The sequence below is a fragment of the Rhinichthys klamathensis genome, unplaced genomic scaffold (genome assembly GCF_029890125.1).
Source record: "Rhinichthys klamathensis goyatoka isolate OS25496 unplaced genomic scaffold, OSU_Roscu_1.1 h1tg000160l_1, whole genome shotgun sequence".
Classification (NCBI taxonomy): Eukaryota; Metazoa; Chordata; class Actinopteri; order Cypriniformes; family Leuciscidae; genus Rhinichthys; species Rhinichthys klamathensis.
The window spans coordinates 790340-812328 of NW_026606694.1; the positions used below are offsets into that span (position 1 = coordinate 790340).

The 21989-nt window shown below is 37.1% G+C and overlaps 1 protein-coding gene across 1 annotated transcript in view; it reads left to right on the forward strand.

The window, feature by feature from the left end:
* Positions 1-247: 247 nt before the first annotated feature.
* The window catches only part of pde4ba (phosphodiesterase 4B, cAMP-specific a), a 232389-nt gene continuing 210647 nt past the window's right edge, over positions 248-21989 (forward strand). Inside the window, exon 1 of the mRNA XM_056258836.1 lies at positions 248-619. The gene's annotated coding sequence lies outside the window, so the exon portion shown is untranslated. The remainder of the gene's footprint in view (positions 620-21989) is intronic.

The window sequence follows — 21989 nt, forward strand, 5'->3', positions numbered from 1 at the left end:
TTAACTACCGTAAAAAGTGACACTATCTCCAGTCTCAACCATGGCTGTAAATGACTCATACAGGAATGGACAAATGTTCTATTTGAACCGATGCATGGAGACGAACATAAAATAAATTCAATAGATTGAGCATTCATCCCCCCATCGAGTGACTTAATCACACGCATCCCACGTCTCAGTGTATATAAGCGCTCTCGTATTAGAGATCCTCCTCTGCTTTTGACAGGCACACAGTGAACGCTCAGCCCCTGAACGAAAGCGCAAGCCTGGTGCGCGTGAAAACCGCCTGCATCTCGCCAAAGCGAGACAAAAACCGAATACATTACCAGCATCTTTTTCATTGTATTATTGTAGTTGGAGTGCTCGTTTTCTGTACGGACCCCGTGTACCAGTTGAGACTGTCTGAGACTGACAGTGTTGAAGGACAGAAGCGGAGCGGGTTTCGATACCGGGACAGAAGATGCTGGTTCTTCTTCATTGACGGATCTGGTCCAACCCATGGGCTATACACACAAAAACACAACGGCACATCACTCGTGTTATAGATCACGAGTTTAAAACGGGATCCCTTTGTGCCTCTTTTTTCTCCCACGTGCAATAAAGTGGATCCGTATTTGAGGTGAGAATGTTATTTTCAGATGCTTGTTCCTGCTTTTGTTCTGTGCATTACACTGTTGCCTTTATTTGTGATATTAGAGTGTTAGGCTATATTTTGAAAACGGAGTGTGTGTTTTCATCTCCAGATTCTCAGTTGGGATGCTGAGGGCTGTTCATCAGGATTATTCAGTGACCTCTGATTAAGTTGCTCTGAGATTTGATACCAACGCTCATTACAGCGTTTTTTATTTTATTTACAACAACGACTGTACAAATTAGGTTTCCATAGATGATATAGGTACTTTTTGAGTATGTTCTTATAAATGTAGCCTACTATTCTGTCTCCGGTTGTACAGCAGCACATTGTAGTCTTTTGTAACCAAGTGTTAGTTCGGAATCAAAATAGTTAATTCATACTAGAATGTAAAGGCAGCCAGCGATAAGGCGGGGAATAAAAAAAGAAAAAGAACTCCACAGCTTAAAAAAAAAATGTTACAAGAACGGGTTGCTAACGTTCCCAAACGTTATTTCTGAATGTTCAAAAATCTTTTATTTTTTTATTTTTATATATTTCAAAAACGTTTTTTTCTTGGTTAGGCCTATGTGGACGTTAGAGAAAACATTAAGGGAATATTTTCTGTATTTCATCATTTTGCAAGCAAGTATTATGGGAACGTTGCTTTTGAATGTTCTCTGAACCATTTGAAAAAAAGTAGTAATTAGTACAAAAGCAATATTGCTCATGTGGCAAACCATAGCCTAGCCTAAAAACTGTTTTTTTTTTTTTTTTTTAGAGTGATTTATAGCACACTTTATTATGAACTATAGGCTATGCAAGTAAAGTAAAAGGACATATTTGAGCTAAGTTGAAGTTTGTTACAGTAAAATGCACAACAAATATAAAATTCATGTTTTTTAAATTAATTTCCTCAATTAATCTGATGCACCAGAAATGTTTGTCAGATTTAGTTTAATCTGTTGCAAGCACCCAGTTTCAAGTTGTACTTTCTTTCAGTTTGACTTATCCATGCACAATGATATCTCCACATAACCACATTACATTTTCATGTTTTTTTTTCTGTAGTAAATTAGTGTGTGGTTTCTTATTATGACCCCATTAGAGTTTTTGTGTCTTCAATACTTCTCCTTTCCCCCTTCAGTCCTGCCACATGTATGTCACACATTATCTGCAGCATGCTTGTCAATATAACTTTTTTTCAACACAGCGAGTAGGAAGATCTGTATTGCTGACATGTAAGATATTTGCATATTTTCTGCTCATATGTAAAAAATAGCACTTCGGTTTAGCAGTATTACCTACAGTAATCTCTCAAACAGAATTGTATCTGAATTAGCAAACAAGTCTGATAAACTATTATCATAGCATCTCTATATGGTGTTCCACTGGGAGCTGTTATAGGTCCAATTTAGTTCTCAGTGTAGATTCTTTTACCAGCTTAAGTTCCTTCTGTAGTCAATCTTGATGAAATAATAACATTTCAATTAAATTATTATCACTGTTCACATGAGTCCAGAGGCTCCTTATTAATATGACCCAAATATTTTCTAGGCCCATATCAGGCATAACTATAGCAAATATTTTTTTCTAGAATAACAGAAAAATGTAAGATCGATTTAGGTGATGCTTACACATACAAAAATATCAGTTAATCAAATTACGTGACAGTTTTTAACCATTTTTGATGGCTCTTATTATACACATTGCTCTAAGTTTAAAAAAAAAAAGACTATTGTCTTATTTTATGTCCGAATATACCACATACTAGAAACCATTGATGCATTAAATATCTCACAAAACTCCAGAGAAGGAGAATGTTTATGTGAATTCGTTTGGCCTCCTAATGCTACTTGGCTTTTCTCCTATTCTGAGGCTTTTCTCATAATTACTTGCCCTGTTCAGACAAGCATGTTTGCAGTGATCATCTCATGGACAATCAATCATACCTTGGTTGAACAGATGGACCCTCAGTGACACAGGATAAATGGTTTGTCTGATAAATTGCATACAAGAATAACACATGCAATGTATTGACTTGCAAGAAAGTCTGTATTGTAAAGTGTGAGTGCTGTGGGGAATTGCTCTCCCACTCAACTGAATGTGTGTTGTGAGCTTGCATCTATGTTATGAGGTATTTGTAACAGGCTAGTTTGCTTTCCTGAGCAGATATCCTAGGTCTTTTCTTGATGTTTGTATGTGTGCTATGATTTCTCATGTATAATTGTTGGTGCAGAACCTCAGCTACACAGTAGGCTCATCTGTTAGACCGTAGCATATGGCAGTTGTCATCAATCTCCCTGATTGTTTGTTCACTTTGGCTAATGAAAACCATACATTTCAGTATTTCAGTCCATTGTTTAAAAAATTATCTAGAATACTGAATAAACCTCTCTATTCTCCAAATATGGAAGGGATGAAAGACAGACACAGTTTCATGCTTCAGAAATTCGTTTTCTTGGTCAAAAATACAAATATAAAGGAAGAGTATTCTGAGGGTGGCCAAAAGTCAGGTAGGCCTATATGGTGACCTCCAATGTTCAAGACAGAAGCGATGGGTTGATCCAGAAGAGTAGGGCCAGGTGGTCATTGTTTAAGTGGCTTCCCAGTTAAGTTTAGCTATTTTGGACCTCAAGGACAAGCTCTTTATGTGCGGTCAGAATTGGCGTGAATTAGCGTTCCTTGTGCCCGACAGGCTGATCAGACTTGTCAACTCAGGACACCTTCCACCAATGGGCCAGAACTGGTGCAGAGATTGAGGTGGAGGGGTTTAGGCACTGGTGATAAGGTGCAAAAAGCAGCAGGTGCGTCTCATTGCACTCTGCCAGCAGCTCTCATGCACCTCCTCATTGCCATGCACTCCTATTGTGAGCCTGGCCATGGGCCAGTGAGAGGAGGGTCAGTGTGACATTAATTATAGCGTTTCATTCTGTGTCTGTTTGAATATGCATGAAGATGGATATAAAGAGTGCCCTCAAATTTCGCAGGACTTGGAGCCACCAGTATCTCTATTCACATTTAACATAGGGAAGTGATATTAAGGCTGCATCTAACATAAATTGTTAACATCCATCAGTTTAAAACAATGAGAGTCTGATGAAATTATTAGTTAATTTAATTTATTAATCTCCTTTCTCTTAAAACTTTTCTGCTTTAGCTTCAGGTTTGTGATTAATTGCAGATATTTATAATTTTCAAACTGGCTGTAACCTTAAAGGGGGCATGACATGGCACTAATTTTCCATTAAAACAAACCTGCAAGTTTCATAGCTTAAAATGTCTTCATCAGTAGGCTACAAAAAAGAGGATTTAAATAAATAAGATCCAAAAATGGCACATTTAAATGTGTTTTTTTTTTGTTAAGAGGGGCAAATACATTTGCAGATGACTGCCTCTAGTGCAAGACATTGATGAATATTTTTACATCATCGCACCATAGGCCCCTCCCACTGCCATTCAGTCGCTAAACAGCTGACACCTGCTCGCGAATCCGAGTGTCTTGTCAAAATGCAAATAAACTCATTATTATCATTGACACTGTTTACAACTGGATACAGACAGTAGAAAGATGCTTGTCAATTTCTTATCTACTGCATCCATGCACTTGAGCTGATCCTGACAACAGAACAATTGAGAGAATAAAATAACTTTTGCTTTGATGCAGGGGTTGATACTTTGTTCAATGCAATGACGTAAGCCAGTCATAATAGTTGCATTTACTAACAAGTCTTAAGGGTGACGGCCCCTTAAAACAGATCATTTTAGACAGTCATAATGAGGGTTGAAAATAATAATTTGTGCTAATATATGCATTTCTTTGCAAAAAAACTTTATTAACATTGTAAGTGAACCTCAAGAGACATATTAAAATAATAATGATAAAAAACATGACATGACTTCTTTAGTGAGGCAATTATGCTCAGTCGTTTCTGAAAACATTCACAGATGCAGTCTCAATATCACTATCTTAGGCTTATTACCGAAGCTATTGCTTTTCGTATGTTATTCTCCTTTCTTTTTAGTATTTTTTTTTTTACTTCGTGACCACAAAGTTAATAATTATGAAACTTTGCATGCCTGTTATTTCAACGAGCACAGGTTTTAAATTTGAAAAACGCACAGAATTTGAAATTTACTGCTATTGAAGAATGAACTTGCTGACAGTATGTCCATGTTCTGCTTTTTTTCGTTTATTAGTAACATGCTAAAATTTGTTGTCTTGAACCACTGAACGTTTTTGCTGAAATAACTGAAAGGGTAAACGATGACAGAGAAATTACAAAATGAATGTTTCAGTCAATGAGTTTCGAGTGCAAACAGCCCGACAAGCCTCTAGGAAGGAAGAGCACATGACCTGCTGATGTTGGGCAAACTTTCATGGTTGTGGTTGCAAGGTTTTAGCAAACTGAAATGGGTATGACAACATTTTTTGTTCTGCTTATTTGCATAACAATGACAAAACAGACATTTCCTCTCGCACGCCACTATCACTCTTCTAAATACATACAGTCACAGTAACATACTTTCTTTTCAGCATGTTCTCTGTAGATTGGAGCTTTTTGCATCTATACAAAAATACTTGATCTTTAGCAAGACATAATAGTATCCAGTTTCCATTATGTGGACTGTAGGTGTTTGTTGAAAAAAAAAAACTTAGAACATTGTCTCATGTCTTGTCATTGCAATTGCTAGATTTATTTAGTCTAATTTTTTTTCTAGATGTGCCGAACCAAGATTTGTGTCTTTTGCATGAGACCATGGGAACAGCATATTAGCCATGAGATATTTGTCAGCATTGGCCCCAGTCCATTCAGTTTTATGTAACACAGTTCATTAAATCTATAAAAGGCTGAGTTTTATTAACTTTTGATGAGATAAGTAGATGCATTTTGTCAACTGTGAATTTGCCCCTGTTTCAGTGGCATTTTCATAAGTCTACTCTAGACAGAATGATTGGATCATTCTTCACGTCAAGATTAATCTATTTTATTTGCCCACTGAAGCTCTTATGCAATCCTATCTTTAGGGTAATATGCAACTCAATTAATATATAGTTTTGACTGGTAATATTATAAATGCAGGACTTTAATAGCTCAATAGTATAAGTGATGATTGCATATGGTATAGATATGGTATAGAAGCAAAATTCATCATAGTTGGGTAAAATTATATAGCGGTGAATGAGAGAATACATTAATTTTTTTGTGCATGTTATGATACATCTATTTAAATTCAACAACAACGTTTTCACAACTTTCAAAAACAGAAAGTAAATAGAGAGAGGTTGATAATGGCAGTCAGAAGAGAGAGAGATGTCAACTTCACCGTCACTCCCACAGACGCTGTAGAACACAGGCTGTTTAGAAACACCCTCACAGCAGTGTTAACTATTATTTTGTAATTTGATGCAACTGTAATATAATACTAATTATCGTGTTATAAATGAACATAATAATAATATATATATATATATAACTTTGCAGGATTTACGATGCTGATGACCGTTAAAATGCGTCATCACAGTCTGTGAATAGGGTCCACATTTTAAATGATTTAATTAAATATATTTTTATAGCTTTTAATGAACCACCATAAATCATCCCTCTATAGGCTCAAATTACAAACTCCATAATAATAATCGTTGCTATCGATTAAAATGGTTTTTAATTTGAGAGTCACTGAGCTTAGTGTTTGTGTTGAATATGACATTCATATCCGATCAATTGACAGATTTCTTTTGTAGGAGCACAGCGCACAGTGCCAGCTTGACCTGATTCAACATGGCATTAACAGTGACAGTGATTTGAAAAGCTGCTGTTGAGATGATTTGTGGTTATCGCAGCTCTAGATACCATGGAGAGTCAGATTATCTCTTTAGATTTTAATGCATGGAAGTATTTTAACAAGCAAAAAAATCTGTATTCACTATGGTTTTGCAGCCTCTGAATTAGGGCACCAATTATTCAGATTACAAATGACAATAAAATCCTGGGTTTGCGCTTTGGCTTAAATCATCTTTGTTAGAAAATGATAAATGCAGAGTGAAGCAGAGATGTGCAGAATTGAGCTAAACCCTAGAAAATATAATCCGTGGCCCCGAGAATATTATGAAACTGAAATGACCAAGGTGGATGTTAAATAAAAAAATCACAGTCAAATGGTAGCAGGGATTGGTTTCTAGAACATGATTTGTTTACAATGAAGGTCTGTAGTTAAACCAGTCAGGTCTGTAGGAGACAGCAGGATTAAAATCAACAGTATATTCAATTAAAGCTTCAGATCCTTTATGTGGACAATTAACTGAATCCAAAATCCATCCACTTGGCTTTTTAATCATAGAAAATGGAGGAGGGCGCATAGTGTGGTGTATTGCGGCTGTGTCATGTTTTACTCTGTGGTGACTTATAGACTCATTGTGTGTGTGTGTGGAGAGAGGAAACCTGTTTTTTCCACAGGGTGTCTGGAAGGAGCTAATACATCATGATGAGGATGGCCAAGCTGCTCCATTTGATGCCTGCATGTGTGGCCTTTGAGAATTTATATGGTTTCAGTTCTGCTATTATAACCTTTAATAGATTATAGAATGAGAAAGCTGCTCCTAGATGGTTTATTTGGGAATTGTGATTGTCCAGATTTTATAAAAATAAAATTTCCCTTAGTTATACATGGCCTCTGGATGGCCACAGGCACTGAGTATACTGTATACTAAATAAATAAACACACACACACGCACGCACACACACTAACATTCAAAATATTGGGATAAGATTTTATAAAATAAGATAAGCCTATTATGTGCAATTAATGCTCCATTTATTTGATCAAAAATACAGTAAAAAATTATGATTACACAATTTAAAATTATTATTTTCTATTTTAATATTAAAAATGTAATTTTTACTCCAGTCTTCAGTGTCACATGATCCTTCAGAAATCATTCTAATATGCTGATTTGCTGCTCAAGAAATTTTTTGAAAACAATGTTGTGCTGCTTAAGATTTTTGTGGAACACCGTGATGCATTTTTTCCCCAGGATTCTTTGATAAATATAGAAAGTTCAAAAGATCTATATCTTTTTTTTTTATAAAACATTATAAATACTGTCACATTTGATCAATTAAATACACCCTTGCTGAATAAAAGTATGAATTTTTGTCTTACTGACCCCAAACTTTTGAACAATATATACACTTTTGTTTATCAAAGATACATAAAAATAGGCTCAATGTACAAAGGATACTTAAATAGGTAGCACTTTATTTTACAGTCCTGTTCCCCATGTACTTATTACAGTAATTACAATATGTGTAATAACTAGGTAATAACCCTGAACCTACCCCTAAACCTAACCTAACCCCTGTAGTTACCTTATATTACCCAGTATTTTCTTAGGTACACTGTAAGTACATGTACTGTAAAATAAAGTGCAACCCTTAAATATTTTAGGCCGCCTCATATTTCTAGCACCTCTTTGAGATACAAACCTGAACAAAAGTAAATTGCTGTTTTAATGTACAACCCAAGAGAGCTGGTCATCGTATAAGAGTGTGAACACTTTATGCATATGTCTCTATGCAATTTTGTCTAGGATAATAAAAAATGTGCCAACTATGCAGTACAAACCAAACCTAAAATGACAAACTAAGTCTGCATTTAATGCCATCCACTAAAATTTGTAGCAAAAACAGTTAAACCCTTTGTGACCCTCATGCTTATTATCTTGTGACAGCATATTTGATCTGAACGCTGGCTGAACTAGGATTTGTTACACAGTCTTCCTTTTTTATGAATACGGATAGTGCTGGTGGCTGTTGTGAGAATGGTTTTTCATTTAAATTTATTTGTTTAAGTGTTTGAATGTGTGTCTGAACCCAAAGCATATGTTCCTGTGAGACTGTGCCCAAAATCAAGCCAATGCTGCTCAGGTTCTGCTGGGCCAGATGTTGAATGCTTCTCTGCCAGCCAATTCACTATATCACAATGTCAATTGCTGGGAAGAGCTAACAGCTTGGCATGCTGTTCCCAGGTGTACCTAGTGTAATTTGGAGCTGTCTATGGAAATCGTGCCCCAGTTTGAATATTTCATATTGTTGTCAGGCTATTGTTTTGGGTTTGTCATAAAATGATGTGAATGTGTGTGTGTGTGTGTGTGTGTGTGTGTGTGTGTGTGTGTGTGTGTGTGTTTTAAAGATTTTCAATCCAAAAACTTGGTCGATAGAGAGACAGAGCAGGGATACCCTCTTGCATGCTGTGTAATAGCTATATGAGCAATATCACAAGAAGAAATATCGCTCTATATCAACACGGCTGCCAGAACTGACTCTACGCTTAATTTAAGTTGCATCTTATAAGGTGTTGTTAAAAGTAAAAACAACATCCTTGTTTACAAGGTATTGAAGGTATATTGAAAGGCTCCGTTAATTGTGATTTTGATTTCAGTGAAAGTTACATTATTACTCCATTAGATGGCAGAAAAGACTATCTTTATGAGTGAGTCAGTAAAAGGCTTTTATAATGAAAGGGACTGAAACAAGGTTGCAAACAAGGATGTTGTTTTTACTTTTAACAACACCTTATAAGATGCAATTTAAATTAAGCGTAGCGTCAGTTCTGGCAGGTCACGTTAGTCAAGCTTGCATCAGCTGACTCAGCTGATCCACGTCTACCTATAGGAATACGACGCCTATCACTGTATACATATATAAGCTCCTTCAGTATTATCAACAGCTATCGCGTTTCTCAGGAGCTTATTACCCTCCTCCATCCCCAGCTCCTCCTCTCGTGCAGTCAGGATTTGGCCTTCTGAGTGCCATTTGAATCAGAATAAATTCTCGAATTATGTTGTACTTAAAATCTTGAATTAATGATATCTGCAATACATTCATGTTGGTTCTGTTCTGTTACCCTAAGGGGGGTTATTGCTGCTCTCCCTGCTCTTATCCATGCTAGGCCATACCATACCGCTAATCCTAACTATATGCAATTGCCAATCGTATTTGATGATAGTGATCCTGACAGAACCATATCTACATAAGAGCCATTGGCAAATTCCTGAAGGACTGGCCGAGATCAAGGTGTTGTCAGTGGGTAGGCCTACATGAGTGTTGAGCGGCGGCTGAAGGTGTGAGCTCACATATCCGAAAATAGGCGCTGGTTATATAAGACGCATATTTGAGGTCTAAATAACTACATTTTCGCCTAAAAAACTATTCCGTGACACAACAACAGTAGTATTTGTAAAAATGTGGATGGATTTGCTCGTCAGCCATGACACTTGGTCTGAGAAATTCTGCAAGCGGAGTGATACAAACAGTGAAACCAGTGGCGGCCTTAAGCATCTGGGGGCCCGTTTCAATAACTAATATGGGGCCCTACCCACACAAAACATAAACATAATAGAGAAGAAAAAGCAAGGATTCCTGTTGTTTTGCATCAATGGCAAATTATTTTATTACGTGCACTTTAATGAACAGCCAGCCAGCTTCATGAACAGGCACCTCAACATAGAAATAATCCAACCTTATTTGATTAAAACTATACAATTACACAGCGTTTTACATTGGAATAAGCCTTGCCCTTTCACGCAGGGAAACTTCACAATTGATTTGCGCAGTATATTTTCAGCTGTCTATATAACGGCAAAAAAGGCAAAGGTATAAACACATACCGATATTATAGCCTACTTCAGATCGCTTAAAGGGTAACTGGCTAATATGGTCATGCAGAATAGGGCATTAATATGTGCTTTATAAGTACTAATAAACAGCTAATATCCTAGTAATATACATACTAATAAGCAACTAGTTAATAGTGAGAATTGAACCCTAAAATAAAGTGTTACCAAATTATAATATCACATTATATTTTATACAACATTTTTTTCTGGTTCTCAAATTTGATTGGCTGAGAGCCTTTTCCAGCCATGCGATATCCTACCAGCATCACCACGGGAACCGTTTCACCCAGACGCGGCCTTACCTACGTTTCACCCGTTTCAATTGAAACAGGCCCCGCCCTCCAAGGGGGGCACCAACAGACCAGTAAAATCCCATTCATTTTCTCCGTAGGATATTGATTTTCAAAGATAATGTCTAAACCATACTTGTACATTACATTACAATTTGACTTGATATTGGCTGGACAATAAAAATGTTAAACTTAAGCTGTGGTTGAAGTTAACTTGATGTTATATCATTTTTTTTTAATTTCTTCACGAAATTAATAATGGGCTGACCCCTTTTAGTACCGCTCGCAGACCCCCTGTTGAAGACCCCTGGTATGATGGAACAAGAATTGTTGTATTGAATTTATTAGTTTTTTCTTCATACTGTCAGATATGCCAACTTGCACCATCTGGTGTTCACCAGTACATGAGATGAAACGTCGGTAAGTTTAATAGAAAACAGGATTAGAAAAGCACATGTGATGAAAGGGGCAGAAATACTTGGATTTGAAGGAGCATGAGGGAGGCAGTAAAATGGATGTATGATAAACAATTCCACTTGGGAGGATTCTCAGAAAACACCTTGTAATTAGTTGGAAAGCACACTGTAGTTTCAAAGCACCTTGTCCTCTTCCCAGCCACCAGTGACTTCAAATTGCTGGAGGAGCTGGGTCAAAGGTAATGATCTCAGAATATTTGTTGCGGAACAAGCACTGCTCTAGGGACCTTCTGTTTGCCGTGTCTCTGCTTTTACGTTTCTCTATGCACTTTCTCAGTAAATAATGAGAGAAGGTGACGAATGGAAACGGAGAGTGGGAGGATAAGAGAGGGAAATTGGGCTAGAAACAATGGAAGCATGTGAAAGAGATTACATGAAATGGCTGGACAAAAAGATAACTGGCTGTGTTTTTCACAGAAACGTAAGAAGACAGAAGTGACAGAAGTTGGGAGAGAATGAAAAAGAGAATCAAATCACTGACAGAAAGGCCTCCATAGTTGCGTATAAACCCCAGAAATGGTCTCCTCTGGGATGATGTCTGGCTATTTTCTTTCCATTACACACAGAGGCAGCAGAATGCTTGTCTGTGGTCTCTAAGAACATTCATCAGTCTTCTTTCTTTGTGCTATATTTGGTACAAAGCAAAATGTGTATATGTATATATATATATATATATATATATATATATATATATATATATATATATATATATATATATATAATTTCACTTAGCTGATTGGTCACTAAAAACCCTCAGATCGTGTTTCTACGTTTAAATGTGACATGACATAAATCGGTGAGTGAGTTGTTTACTTACTTTTTAATTAGTCTTTCCATTAATACCATTATTTGTTTATCCAGACTGATTCACAGATGCAGAATGCGCACACAAAAACGAGGGACAGGATTTATCGCATGAACAGCCATCATAATGCTATGGAGGCATTGCCTCTTCTTACATGACTTTTCTCCATTCATTCTCAGTTACCAAAAACACTCTTTTAAGCTCCATTTTAGATACATAGATAGATATACATAAATATATTGAGATATAAATATATAAAAAGTTTTTTTTTTTAGTCTCTCATCTGTAAGGGATAATTGTGAATTAATGCCTTATTCTTCTATACATCTTCATCTTAATAATCCTCAGCGTTTTTTTACAACCATTTTAACACTGTTGAATCCTCTAACACTCATCCATGAATCTTCAGTTTGTGTTGATTTATTATTGGCACTGACCAGCTAAGCATCATTATTGAATGGGAAAATTTTACATAGACAACATTGGCGAGGTGACATTATTTTCGCTAATTGACAGCAGAGCACAGATGGCGTCGATAGAGCTTGACTTGTGTTTAACACTTTATGTTCCTTTAATATATTTTAGGTCTAAATTGGGATTTATTTCCATGGTATTTATTTCAGCATAAATCTGAGAGAAACCATTCTGTCACACCATATGCTCATAATGAAGTTCATTTTAAAATTCTGGACATTTAAATAACCGTGCCCTGTCAACCACCCACAAACACATGCCTACACATAAATATATGCACACACAAAGTAAAGTATTTATAATAAATGCTTTTGACTTCGTGTAATCTTTCTTTGGAATGAGATTAAAACAGCATGCCATAATACTTCAATTCAGCTTGGCAGCTCTATTAACTCATAAAAGCTAACTAAAGCTTTGTTGGTAACACTTTAGATTATGGAAAATATATGAACTAACTCCTATTAACTAGGAGGTTTCCCTCAATAACCCCCTAATTACTGCTTATTAGTTAGTGAGGTAGTTGTTGTAGTGGTTATGTTTAGGTATGAGGTAGGGTTAAGGGATCCGGTCATGCAGTATAAGTCCTTAATATGTGCTTATAGTAAGTACTAATAAACAGCCTATGCTAATATGCATGCTAATAAGCAACTAGTGAAAAGTGTTCCCTAATCTAAAGTGTGTTACCACTTTGTCACTTTGAAATCAGCCGTCCCTTCAGCTGCATCCGCTGAACTTATACTTCAGAATCAGAATCAGAATCAGAATGAGCTTTATTGGCAAATATGCTTACACATACAAGGAAGTTGTCTTAGTGACAGAAGCTTCCAGTGTACACACAGAATTACAGCGGATAATAAGACAATAAGATAATAAAAATAAATATATACAAATACTTGATGAAAATATTTGTATGTACAGGTTTGTTATACAATGCAAGGAAATGTGAATAAGAGGTATGGCATACTATATGAGTATAAATAGTGTACAGTGCTCTTACGATCAGACAGCAACAGTTCAAAGAGGAAGTGGGGTCAGGGGTCCAGAGTGATTTTACCAGCTCTTTTACTCACTCTGGATGAGTACAGTTCTTGGAGAGTGGGAAGGGGGTGTAGCGATGATTCTTCCAGCAGTCTGGACTATCCTCTGTAGTCTTCTGAGGTCTGATTTGGTGGCTGAGCCGAATCAGACAGTAACAGTGCGGAGGACAGACTCTATGACTGCAGAGTAGAACTGCAGAAGCAGCTCCTGTGGCAGATTCAACTTTCTCAGCTGATAAAGGAAAAGCAACCTCTTCTGGGCCTTTTTCCACAATGGAGCCTATATGAGTGTCCCATTTCAAGTCCTGAGAGATGGTAGTGCCCCGGAGCCTGAATGACTCCACTGTTGCCACAGTGTTGTTCATTATGGTGAGTGGGGGGAGTGTTGGGGGGTTTCTCATAAAGTCCACAATCATATCCACTGTTTTGAGCGTGTTAAGCTCCAGGTTGTTGTGACTGCACCAGACAGACAGCTCTTTAACCTCCTGTCTGAAAGCAGACTTGTCACTGTCCTGGATGAGGTCGATGAATGTGGTGTCGTCTGCAAACTTCAGTAGATTGACAGAGGGGTCTTTTTCAGTGCAGTCGTTGGTGTTGAGGGAGAAGAGCAGTGGGGAGAGCACACATCTCTGGGGGTGCCAGTGCTGATTGTACAAGTGTTGGATGTGAATTTTCTCAATCTCACTAGCTGTTGCCTAGCTGTCTAAAAGCTGGTGATCCATTGACAGATGGAGATAGGAACAGAGAGCTGGCTTAGTTTGGTCTGGAGGAGTGTTGGGATGATGGTGTTGAAAGCCAAGCTTAAGTCCACAAACAGGATCCTCACATAAGTCCCAAGTCTGATGAGATGTTACAGGATGTAGTGTAGTCCCATGTTGACCGCATCATCCACAGACCTGTTTCCCCAATTAGCAAACTGTAGGGGGTCCAGAAAGAGTCCAGTGATGTCCTTCAGATGGGCCAGCACCAGTCTTTCAAATGACTTCATGACCACAGACTTTAAAGCAACAGGTCTGTAGTCATTCCAACGCTATCTCACGACCAATTCGTACGAATTCGTACGAGTGATTAAAAGGTGGCTAATTCGTACGAATTCGTACGACCTCACTCATACGAATTCGTACGACCTCACTCATACGAATTCGTACGATTTGTCTAAACCCACGTGATGGGTAGGTTTAGGGGCGGGGTAAGGGGTAGGTAATTCGTACGAATTCATACGAATTTGGTTACTCGTAAAATTCGTACGAATTGCCGTGAGATCAGGTTGGTCATTCAGTGCTGTGATTTTGGGTTTCTCTGGGATGGGGATGATGGTGGAGCATTTGAAGCAGGAAGGGACTTTGCATAGCTCCAGTGATCTGTTGAAGGTCTTTGTGAAGATAGGGGCCAGCTGGTCAGGGCAGGATTTCAGACAGGCTGGTGAAACGCCGTCTGGGCCTGCTGCTTTCAATAGCCGTGTTTACACTCACAGGCCAAAGGCGAGCGTGCTAGTACGGGCCAGTCGCATTTACACTGTCACTTCCGGAGCTTGATTGGGCCCAAGGGGGTAATCCATCAGCCAGAAGTTGAAGCTGCCTCCGGGGGCCGCCATTGTAGCTGGCTATCACCTGCTGTTAGCATCCCATTGACTCCCATTCATTTTGGCGTCACTTTGACAGCGAATAACTTTACATCTGAGGCGTCCAAAGACTCCATTTGTCCATTATCTATTTCTAAAGAAACACAACAATGTATAAAAGGCTCCATTACTTTGTATCTTACGGTATGGCCCCGTAGAAGCCATTCTTGTAAAAATAGGCTAACGATTGCGTCATAACCACGAGACGCTCTGTCGCACAGTAGAGAAATTACCGTATAGACTGAAGTAGAAGCTCGTAGGCAATCGTTTACTGTCTATGAGGCAATCGGGTGGACATGGAGGCATAAAGTCAAGGGAGAAGCCCATAGATAGAGAGTTAATAAAAGCAACGGGACAAAATATTTCAACAACAGATTTGTTTCAGATTTCAATTCAGATTTGTCCCGGCACAGCTACTAGAAGGTCAGAACAGTTGCTCACGTGACAACTACGTCGTCAAGCTCAGTTTGAGCCTGCGCAGTGCGCTTGGCTATCAGGAAGTGAGTGCCCATGTTGGGCTTCAACTCTCTCCGTTGAAATCAACGGGGTCGCTGTGTCCATTTCTTTTACTGTCTATGATTGGGCCTTATCGGGACCAACTGCCAGGGGTTTTTTTTGACACGCCGAATACCTTGGGGTAACTGGGGCTTGAGGAGTGGTCATGAACAAAGGCAGAGTTTACCTGAGAGGGTCAGCACTGCTGCACATTATCATACCAAGCTACTAGCTAACCTAAAAATTTAAGACATTTAAAACAATTTTCAGCTCAAAACTTACTTTCAGACACCAGTATGTATGAAATAACTTACGATTGTGTTCTGATCACAGAATGAGGTAGAAATATATTTATATGCAATGCTAAAGGCTACGTATGCTAACCATTGCGATAATAAATGCACATTATGGAAAATACCAGAGACTGCTTAAAGAATGTAGACAAATCATATTTGATTATAATTGTGTATTTATTTGGTTTCATGTTTCATCTGTCTCTTTCCTGTGCCTTTGTTGATACCAGACTAGGTGTTAATAAATGCATGGAGAGAAGAACAGGTGGGGTTCTGACCTTCCCTCCACACATGAAAATACAACTATGGAAGCCAAATATGGAAAAGACAAACTCTTTAAATAGATTATTTTCTCAATGTCCAAAATGCTCTATATTTATATTTTTGTTTAGAAGCATACATACTTTATGCTAAACATACATACTATTCTATTGTAATGATAAAAGTACTGATAAAAGTATTCATAAAAAACATGCTATCTTTTCCTATGACTGAAAGGCTTGTCAATATATATATATATATATATATATATATATTTTTCCCGCATTGACTACTGCAATGCACTTCTTGCTGGGGTTCCTAAAACCACACTCAACAAATTGCAGTGTGTGCAAAATTCTGCTGCTAGGATCTTGACTGGTGTCAGGAGAAATGAACAGATCACTCCAACATTGAAGTCCTTGCACTGGCTCCCAGTCAGGTTCCGCATTGATTTTAAAATCCTTATGCTTCCATACGTATAAAGTATAAGGCACCTCAGTATCTGTCTGCACTTTTAACTTTATATAATCCTAAGTGTCATTTGCACTCCTCTAAAGCTGGTTTACTTACTGTTCCATGTAAAACACGTTTGCGATCTGTAGGGGACAGGGCTTTTTTCATCCTATGCTACTCTGGAACTCATATTAGAGATGCACAAAATTTAAGCCTTTTTAAATCTAATCTAAAAAATTGTTTGGGGGGGTTAACATTTTCTTTATGGTTTTACCTATTTTGTATTCCAGTGTGGGTTTTTGTTGTTGTTGTTTTGTACGCTTTGTATTTCTATCTGTGTATTTTTTTTTCCTTGTATTCTTTTTATTGTGTAAAGTGCCTTGAGAAGCTGCTTTAAAGGCGCTATATAAAATAAAGTTTATTATTATTATCATTATTATTACAACTCAGATAAATGGTATGTGTTTTTCTATTTTTATTTTATGTGTTCTAGTCAGTCAGCAAGCATTTTTAGTGTTCAGGATGATATGAGCAATTTTTACACAATTATTTCAATGTTTGTTAACTTTGACCTTTTATCTGCTGGAACAAATATACACATATAAGTAGCTGCTAATGACAGATGCAATATTCAGAAATGCAATTAAATACAGCCCTAAAGGCATTACTTGAATGACTAGATGTCAATAAACAAGTTGGTGTCATTTGGGGGCAGAGGCTACATCAGCTTTGCACATACTGTAGAACTTTAGCCTCTGGATGTTTAATCTTAGGATAAGAGTGTTCTCTATTGACTGTGCTCAAAGTCATTTTTCTTAATGCCTGGTTTTCCACTAAGTAATCCGCACTTCAGATTCTTGACACTTCTCAGTGCACCATGGGAGGGATATTCAAGTTCTTTATCAATCCCTTAGAGACCAAGTTGTGTAGTGATTAAAAGTTATTCTTAAATTAAAATAAATAATTAAAAAAATATTAATTAACTGTTTAGTAAGTAAGTAAGTAAGTAAAGTTTATTTATAGAGCGCTTTTCACAGATAAAATCAAAGTGCTTTACAAAGTGCAACCACAATAATAAAACAGTATACAATCAGTAAACATTTGATGGGTAGCCAGTGCAGGGAGGACAAAATGGGTGTGATGTGTGTCCTTCTGCCAGATCTTGTTAAAAGCCTTGTCGCAGCATTTTGAACCATTTGAAGACGATTTAGAGTAGATTTGTTACAAAAAGTAAAAAGAGAGTTACAGTAATCTAAACGTGAAGAAATCAAAGCATGGATAACCATCTCGAGATCAGAGTCCGATAAAATTACCCTCAATTTTGCAATATTTCTTAGATGATAAAAATAATTTCTGACCAAAAGTCTAGAATGGCAGTCCAAAGACATTGACTGTTCAAACCAGACACCTAGATTTCTGATGCTCGACTGGACAGAGGAGCTCAAAGAACCAAGGATGGATGGTATTTTATTGTCTGGGGCAACAATTAGGGTTTCAGTCTTTTCCGAATTTAATTGGAGACAATTTAACAGAAGAAATACATTCCAATAAATCCGTTAGTTTGTGGAACTCGGAGTCATTGAACGAGCAACACAACTGTATGTCATCAGCATAAAAATGGTATGACACATTGTTAAAATGGCTCAAAATTTTTCCCAAAGGGGTAATGTACAGTAAAAACAAAAGTGGACCTACTGGCTTCAGACAGTATACAATTTACATATACAGAAAAAGTTATGTCACTCAAGTAAGAGGAAAACCACTTTAAAACAGACCCAACGATGCCAATTTTTTTTTTATCTATTCAACAGTATTTTGCGGTCCACTGTATCGAAAGCTGAGGATAAATCCAATAGAACCAATACTGAGTACCTTCCATGGAGTCAGCAGCCATCTGTACTTCATTAGACACTTTGAGGAGAGCAGTCTCAATAGAGTGCATCTTTCTAAAACCAGACTGATACTCATCCAAAAGTTCATTGTTACTTAGAAAAGCTGTCAGCTGCTCAGCTACTATCTTCTCCATGACTTTTGAGAGAAAAGGCAATTTTGATATTGGCCTATAGTTACAAGGCTCCGCTGGGTCCAAATTGTTTTTTTTTTAAATGGGGCTTATCACTGCCTGTTTATAAAAGTTTGGGACGGTCCCAGTGGAAAGTGAGGTCAAGTGTTAATAATTTTGACGACAAGAGGAGCAACAAGATCAATCACTTTAAAGAACAAGGAAGTTGGTAATTTATCCAATGGGCATGAGGATGGCTTCATCTTGTTAAGTAAGACCATGACATCATCTAATGAGACAGCAGAAAAGCTAGCCCAGGAGCAATTTGGAGTATCTACAACAGTGGTGCTCTCATCAGATGGTTTTACACTTGCTCTGATCTCATTCACCTTATTTACGAAGTTTTAAAAAAAATTGTTGCAGTCATCAATGGTGAAAACAGGCACAGTGGAGTTGAGGGTGAAACAATATTCTAATAATGTTTACACAAACATTAAATGTATCATAACATGAAGTTTGGCAGGAGAATATTTACAATTTCTATCACCCACACATTTTGATCTCTGTGGTCAATGCCAGTGGTCATCATTGCTAACTGTTGTGAATTAAACTTTAAAAGGAAAAGGAAAAGGAAAAGGAAAATTCCAAGACTTTCAAGTAACAACTGTTTGACCTTTATTTTTCATCTGTTCACAGATTTAATAGAACATGTATTATTTATTTAAAAATAATTTCATTTCATTTGGAGCTCAATATACTGTGTAGCCTAATCAAATAGAGAGAGGTCTGCTATGACATTTCAACCTTCTAACTTATTGGAAAGGCTATTTATAAAGGTCAAAACAACTGCATTGTACAACTCTAAATATGCTTTTTTCAGTTTTTATACCATAGGTCAGTGAGGTGTAGAAATGTCCAAGGATCAGGAAACCAGAGAGTGTTTGAGGGCTCGTGTGAGATTTCAGCCTACTAGCTTACTGGGAGAACCATTACAAAGATCAAAGCTGCTGTAGGCCTTTGCCTAAATATGCATTTTCAGTTTACTTTACAGCAGGGTCAGAAAATCTGTAAAGAATATTTGAGTGTTTAAAGCCTTCCAGCTACCTGGGAAATCTTCTCAGGAATGAGAAAGCATTTGTATTTGTATATTTCAACTGGAAGATGTTTAAATGAAAATTGAATTCACTGGTCGCCACGTCTGCTATACTGTGTTTCTGCATTCAACAACATCCTGCATTCATGCTTACAATTCATTCTATCAACATAGTTGTGAATGCTGTAAGTTCAATACTCAGAATGTTTTCCTTTTTAAAATTCATTATGAAGGCCATGCTTCACGGCTTCCAATTAATACAATACAAGTAAAAAAATCTTAATTTTGAAGTAAAAAAAAGAGTAAGGCAGAAACAGATAATAGGTGTTATGAAGCAGCTGAGAAGGAGGAAGCAGGATCCAAATGCAAGCACAAAAATGGAATTAAACGAACAGGTAAATCATAGAAACTCAGGACAGGGGCAAGGCTACAAGCAACATAACAACTACATTAAGAACTCACAAACACTGTAACAAGACACAGGGTTTAAATACAGAGACTAACAAGCTAAACAAGATAACAAGAGGGCGTGGTCAATCAGAAACACCTGGGGATACCAATAAACTAGAAAAACTACAAAGGACTACAAAACATGACACAGAACAGGAAATAACTAAAGTTCACACAAGACAAGGGAAACACAGACAGGAATCAGACATGAACCCACACCGTGAAAATAGGAACAGTATAAGTCGAGTTTTGTACATGCAATGATAATATTTATTAGAAAAGAGTAAGAATATAGGCAATATAACTTCTTTTTTTTTTCTGATACCACCTCTACTAAATTACCAAGTTATACAATTTCTAAGGTAATTATAGCCATTTATTATTACATATATACTTGCTTTTTATATAAACAACATTTACAGAACATGATAAACCATTTAATAACTTTTAAATGGAACATCACTACATGTGCATCATTCTCTATCACAATCTCTGGCAAACATGAGTCTTTCTGTAAACATGAGTGCTGTCTGTCTGACTACTTGCACTTTTCAGCATTTCTGCTTGTGTTCAGATGACTGAAAGGAAAATAAGTTCCTATCTTCCATACTTAACGCTGTTTATTTTCACTTTGAAGTTTATAATACACAATATTCAGGTTAAATAAATATATAATAAAAATGCTAATAACAAATGTCAAATATTCAGTCCTTCAACAGTATTGGTAACTAACCTAATTACATAGGTTAACTACCAGTCTTCACTCTATTTTGAGCCAAAAATAGGAGGTTAGTATAATAATAAAGGGGTCAGCTGGGCATGGAGAAAAAGCACAGCTGCATAGAAGAAAATTGAGACACACACCAATTTAATTTAGAAATATAACAAAATTAGAATTTTGTTAAAAAAAAAAAGTAGTTTAGTCCTGTTCAGAGCTGTGACAGATAATTTCTAAAAACCCTCCAAACAAATCGTGTAGGCCTAGTATTTATATTACTAAAACGTGTATGTGTCAGGGTTGTGCAGGTAACTGAAGACGAGAAAACAGAATTTCAATGCAGCTGGTTTATTCACAAACTCAGGTGACAGGAAAGCAGGAACTCAGAAACACACAACCATACATCAACGACGACCAACAAACACTGAGGGAAAACACAGGGCTTAAATGAACAGGGACTAATAGGATGATTAACTGAACACAGGTGAAGGGAATAACTAATTAGTCAGAGCGGGAAAACTAACAGGACTGAACCAAAAATCACAAAAGACGGAGGTGAACAAGATCACAAAACTGAACTAATAACAAGACTAAACCAAAATCACAAATACAGGGGGAAACCAGATACCAAAACAGAACTTAAAGGAGAACTCCGGCGCAAAATGAACCTTTGGTCTAATAAAACATTGGTACTTAGTCAACTGTTCTCTGAGATTTGTTTTCATGATAATCAAATGTAAAGAGTTTTATCTCTAAAAACTGTTTAGCGTATAACGCTAGTAATGGGGGCATATAATAAGTAAAAAGAAATCGCTAGTTTATACCACTAACAAGGCTCAAAATAGCCCCACACGAACACAGTAACATAATGAGGGTCCCTACATGAACTCTATGAAGTTCGGTGAACTTCTGAACTGTATGAATGGCGTTCGTGGTTTGATTAGTCGAGACTGTTTTCCAAAGATGGCTCCTGTCTGTATACACGAAGTGGACTGTCTTTATCTTTATCTTCTTATTAAACGGTCTGTACACTTACAAAGTTCTCAATGCTTCGTTTTGCATGTAGGGACCCTCATTATGTTACTGTGTTCGTGTGGGGCTATTTTGAGTCTTGTTAGTGGTATAAACTAGCGATTTCTTTTTACTTATTATATGCCCCCATTACTAGCGTTATACGCTAAACCGTTTATAGAGATAAAACTCTTTACATTCGATTATCATGAAAACAAATC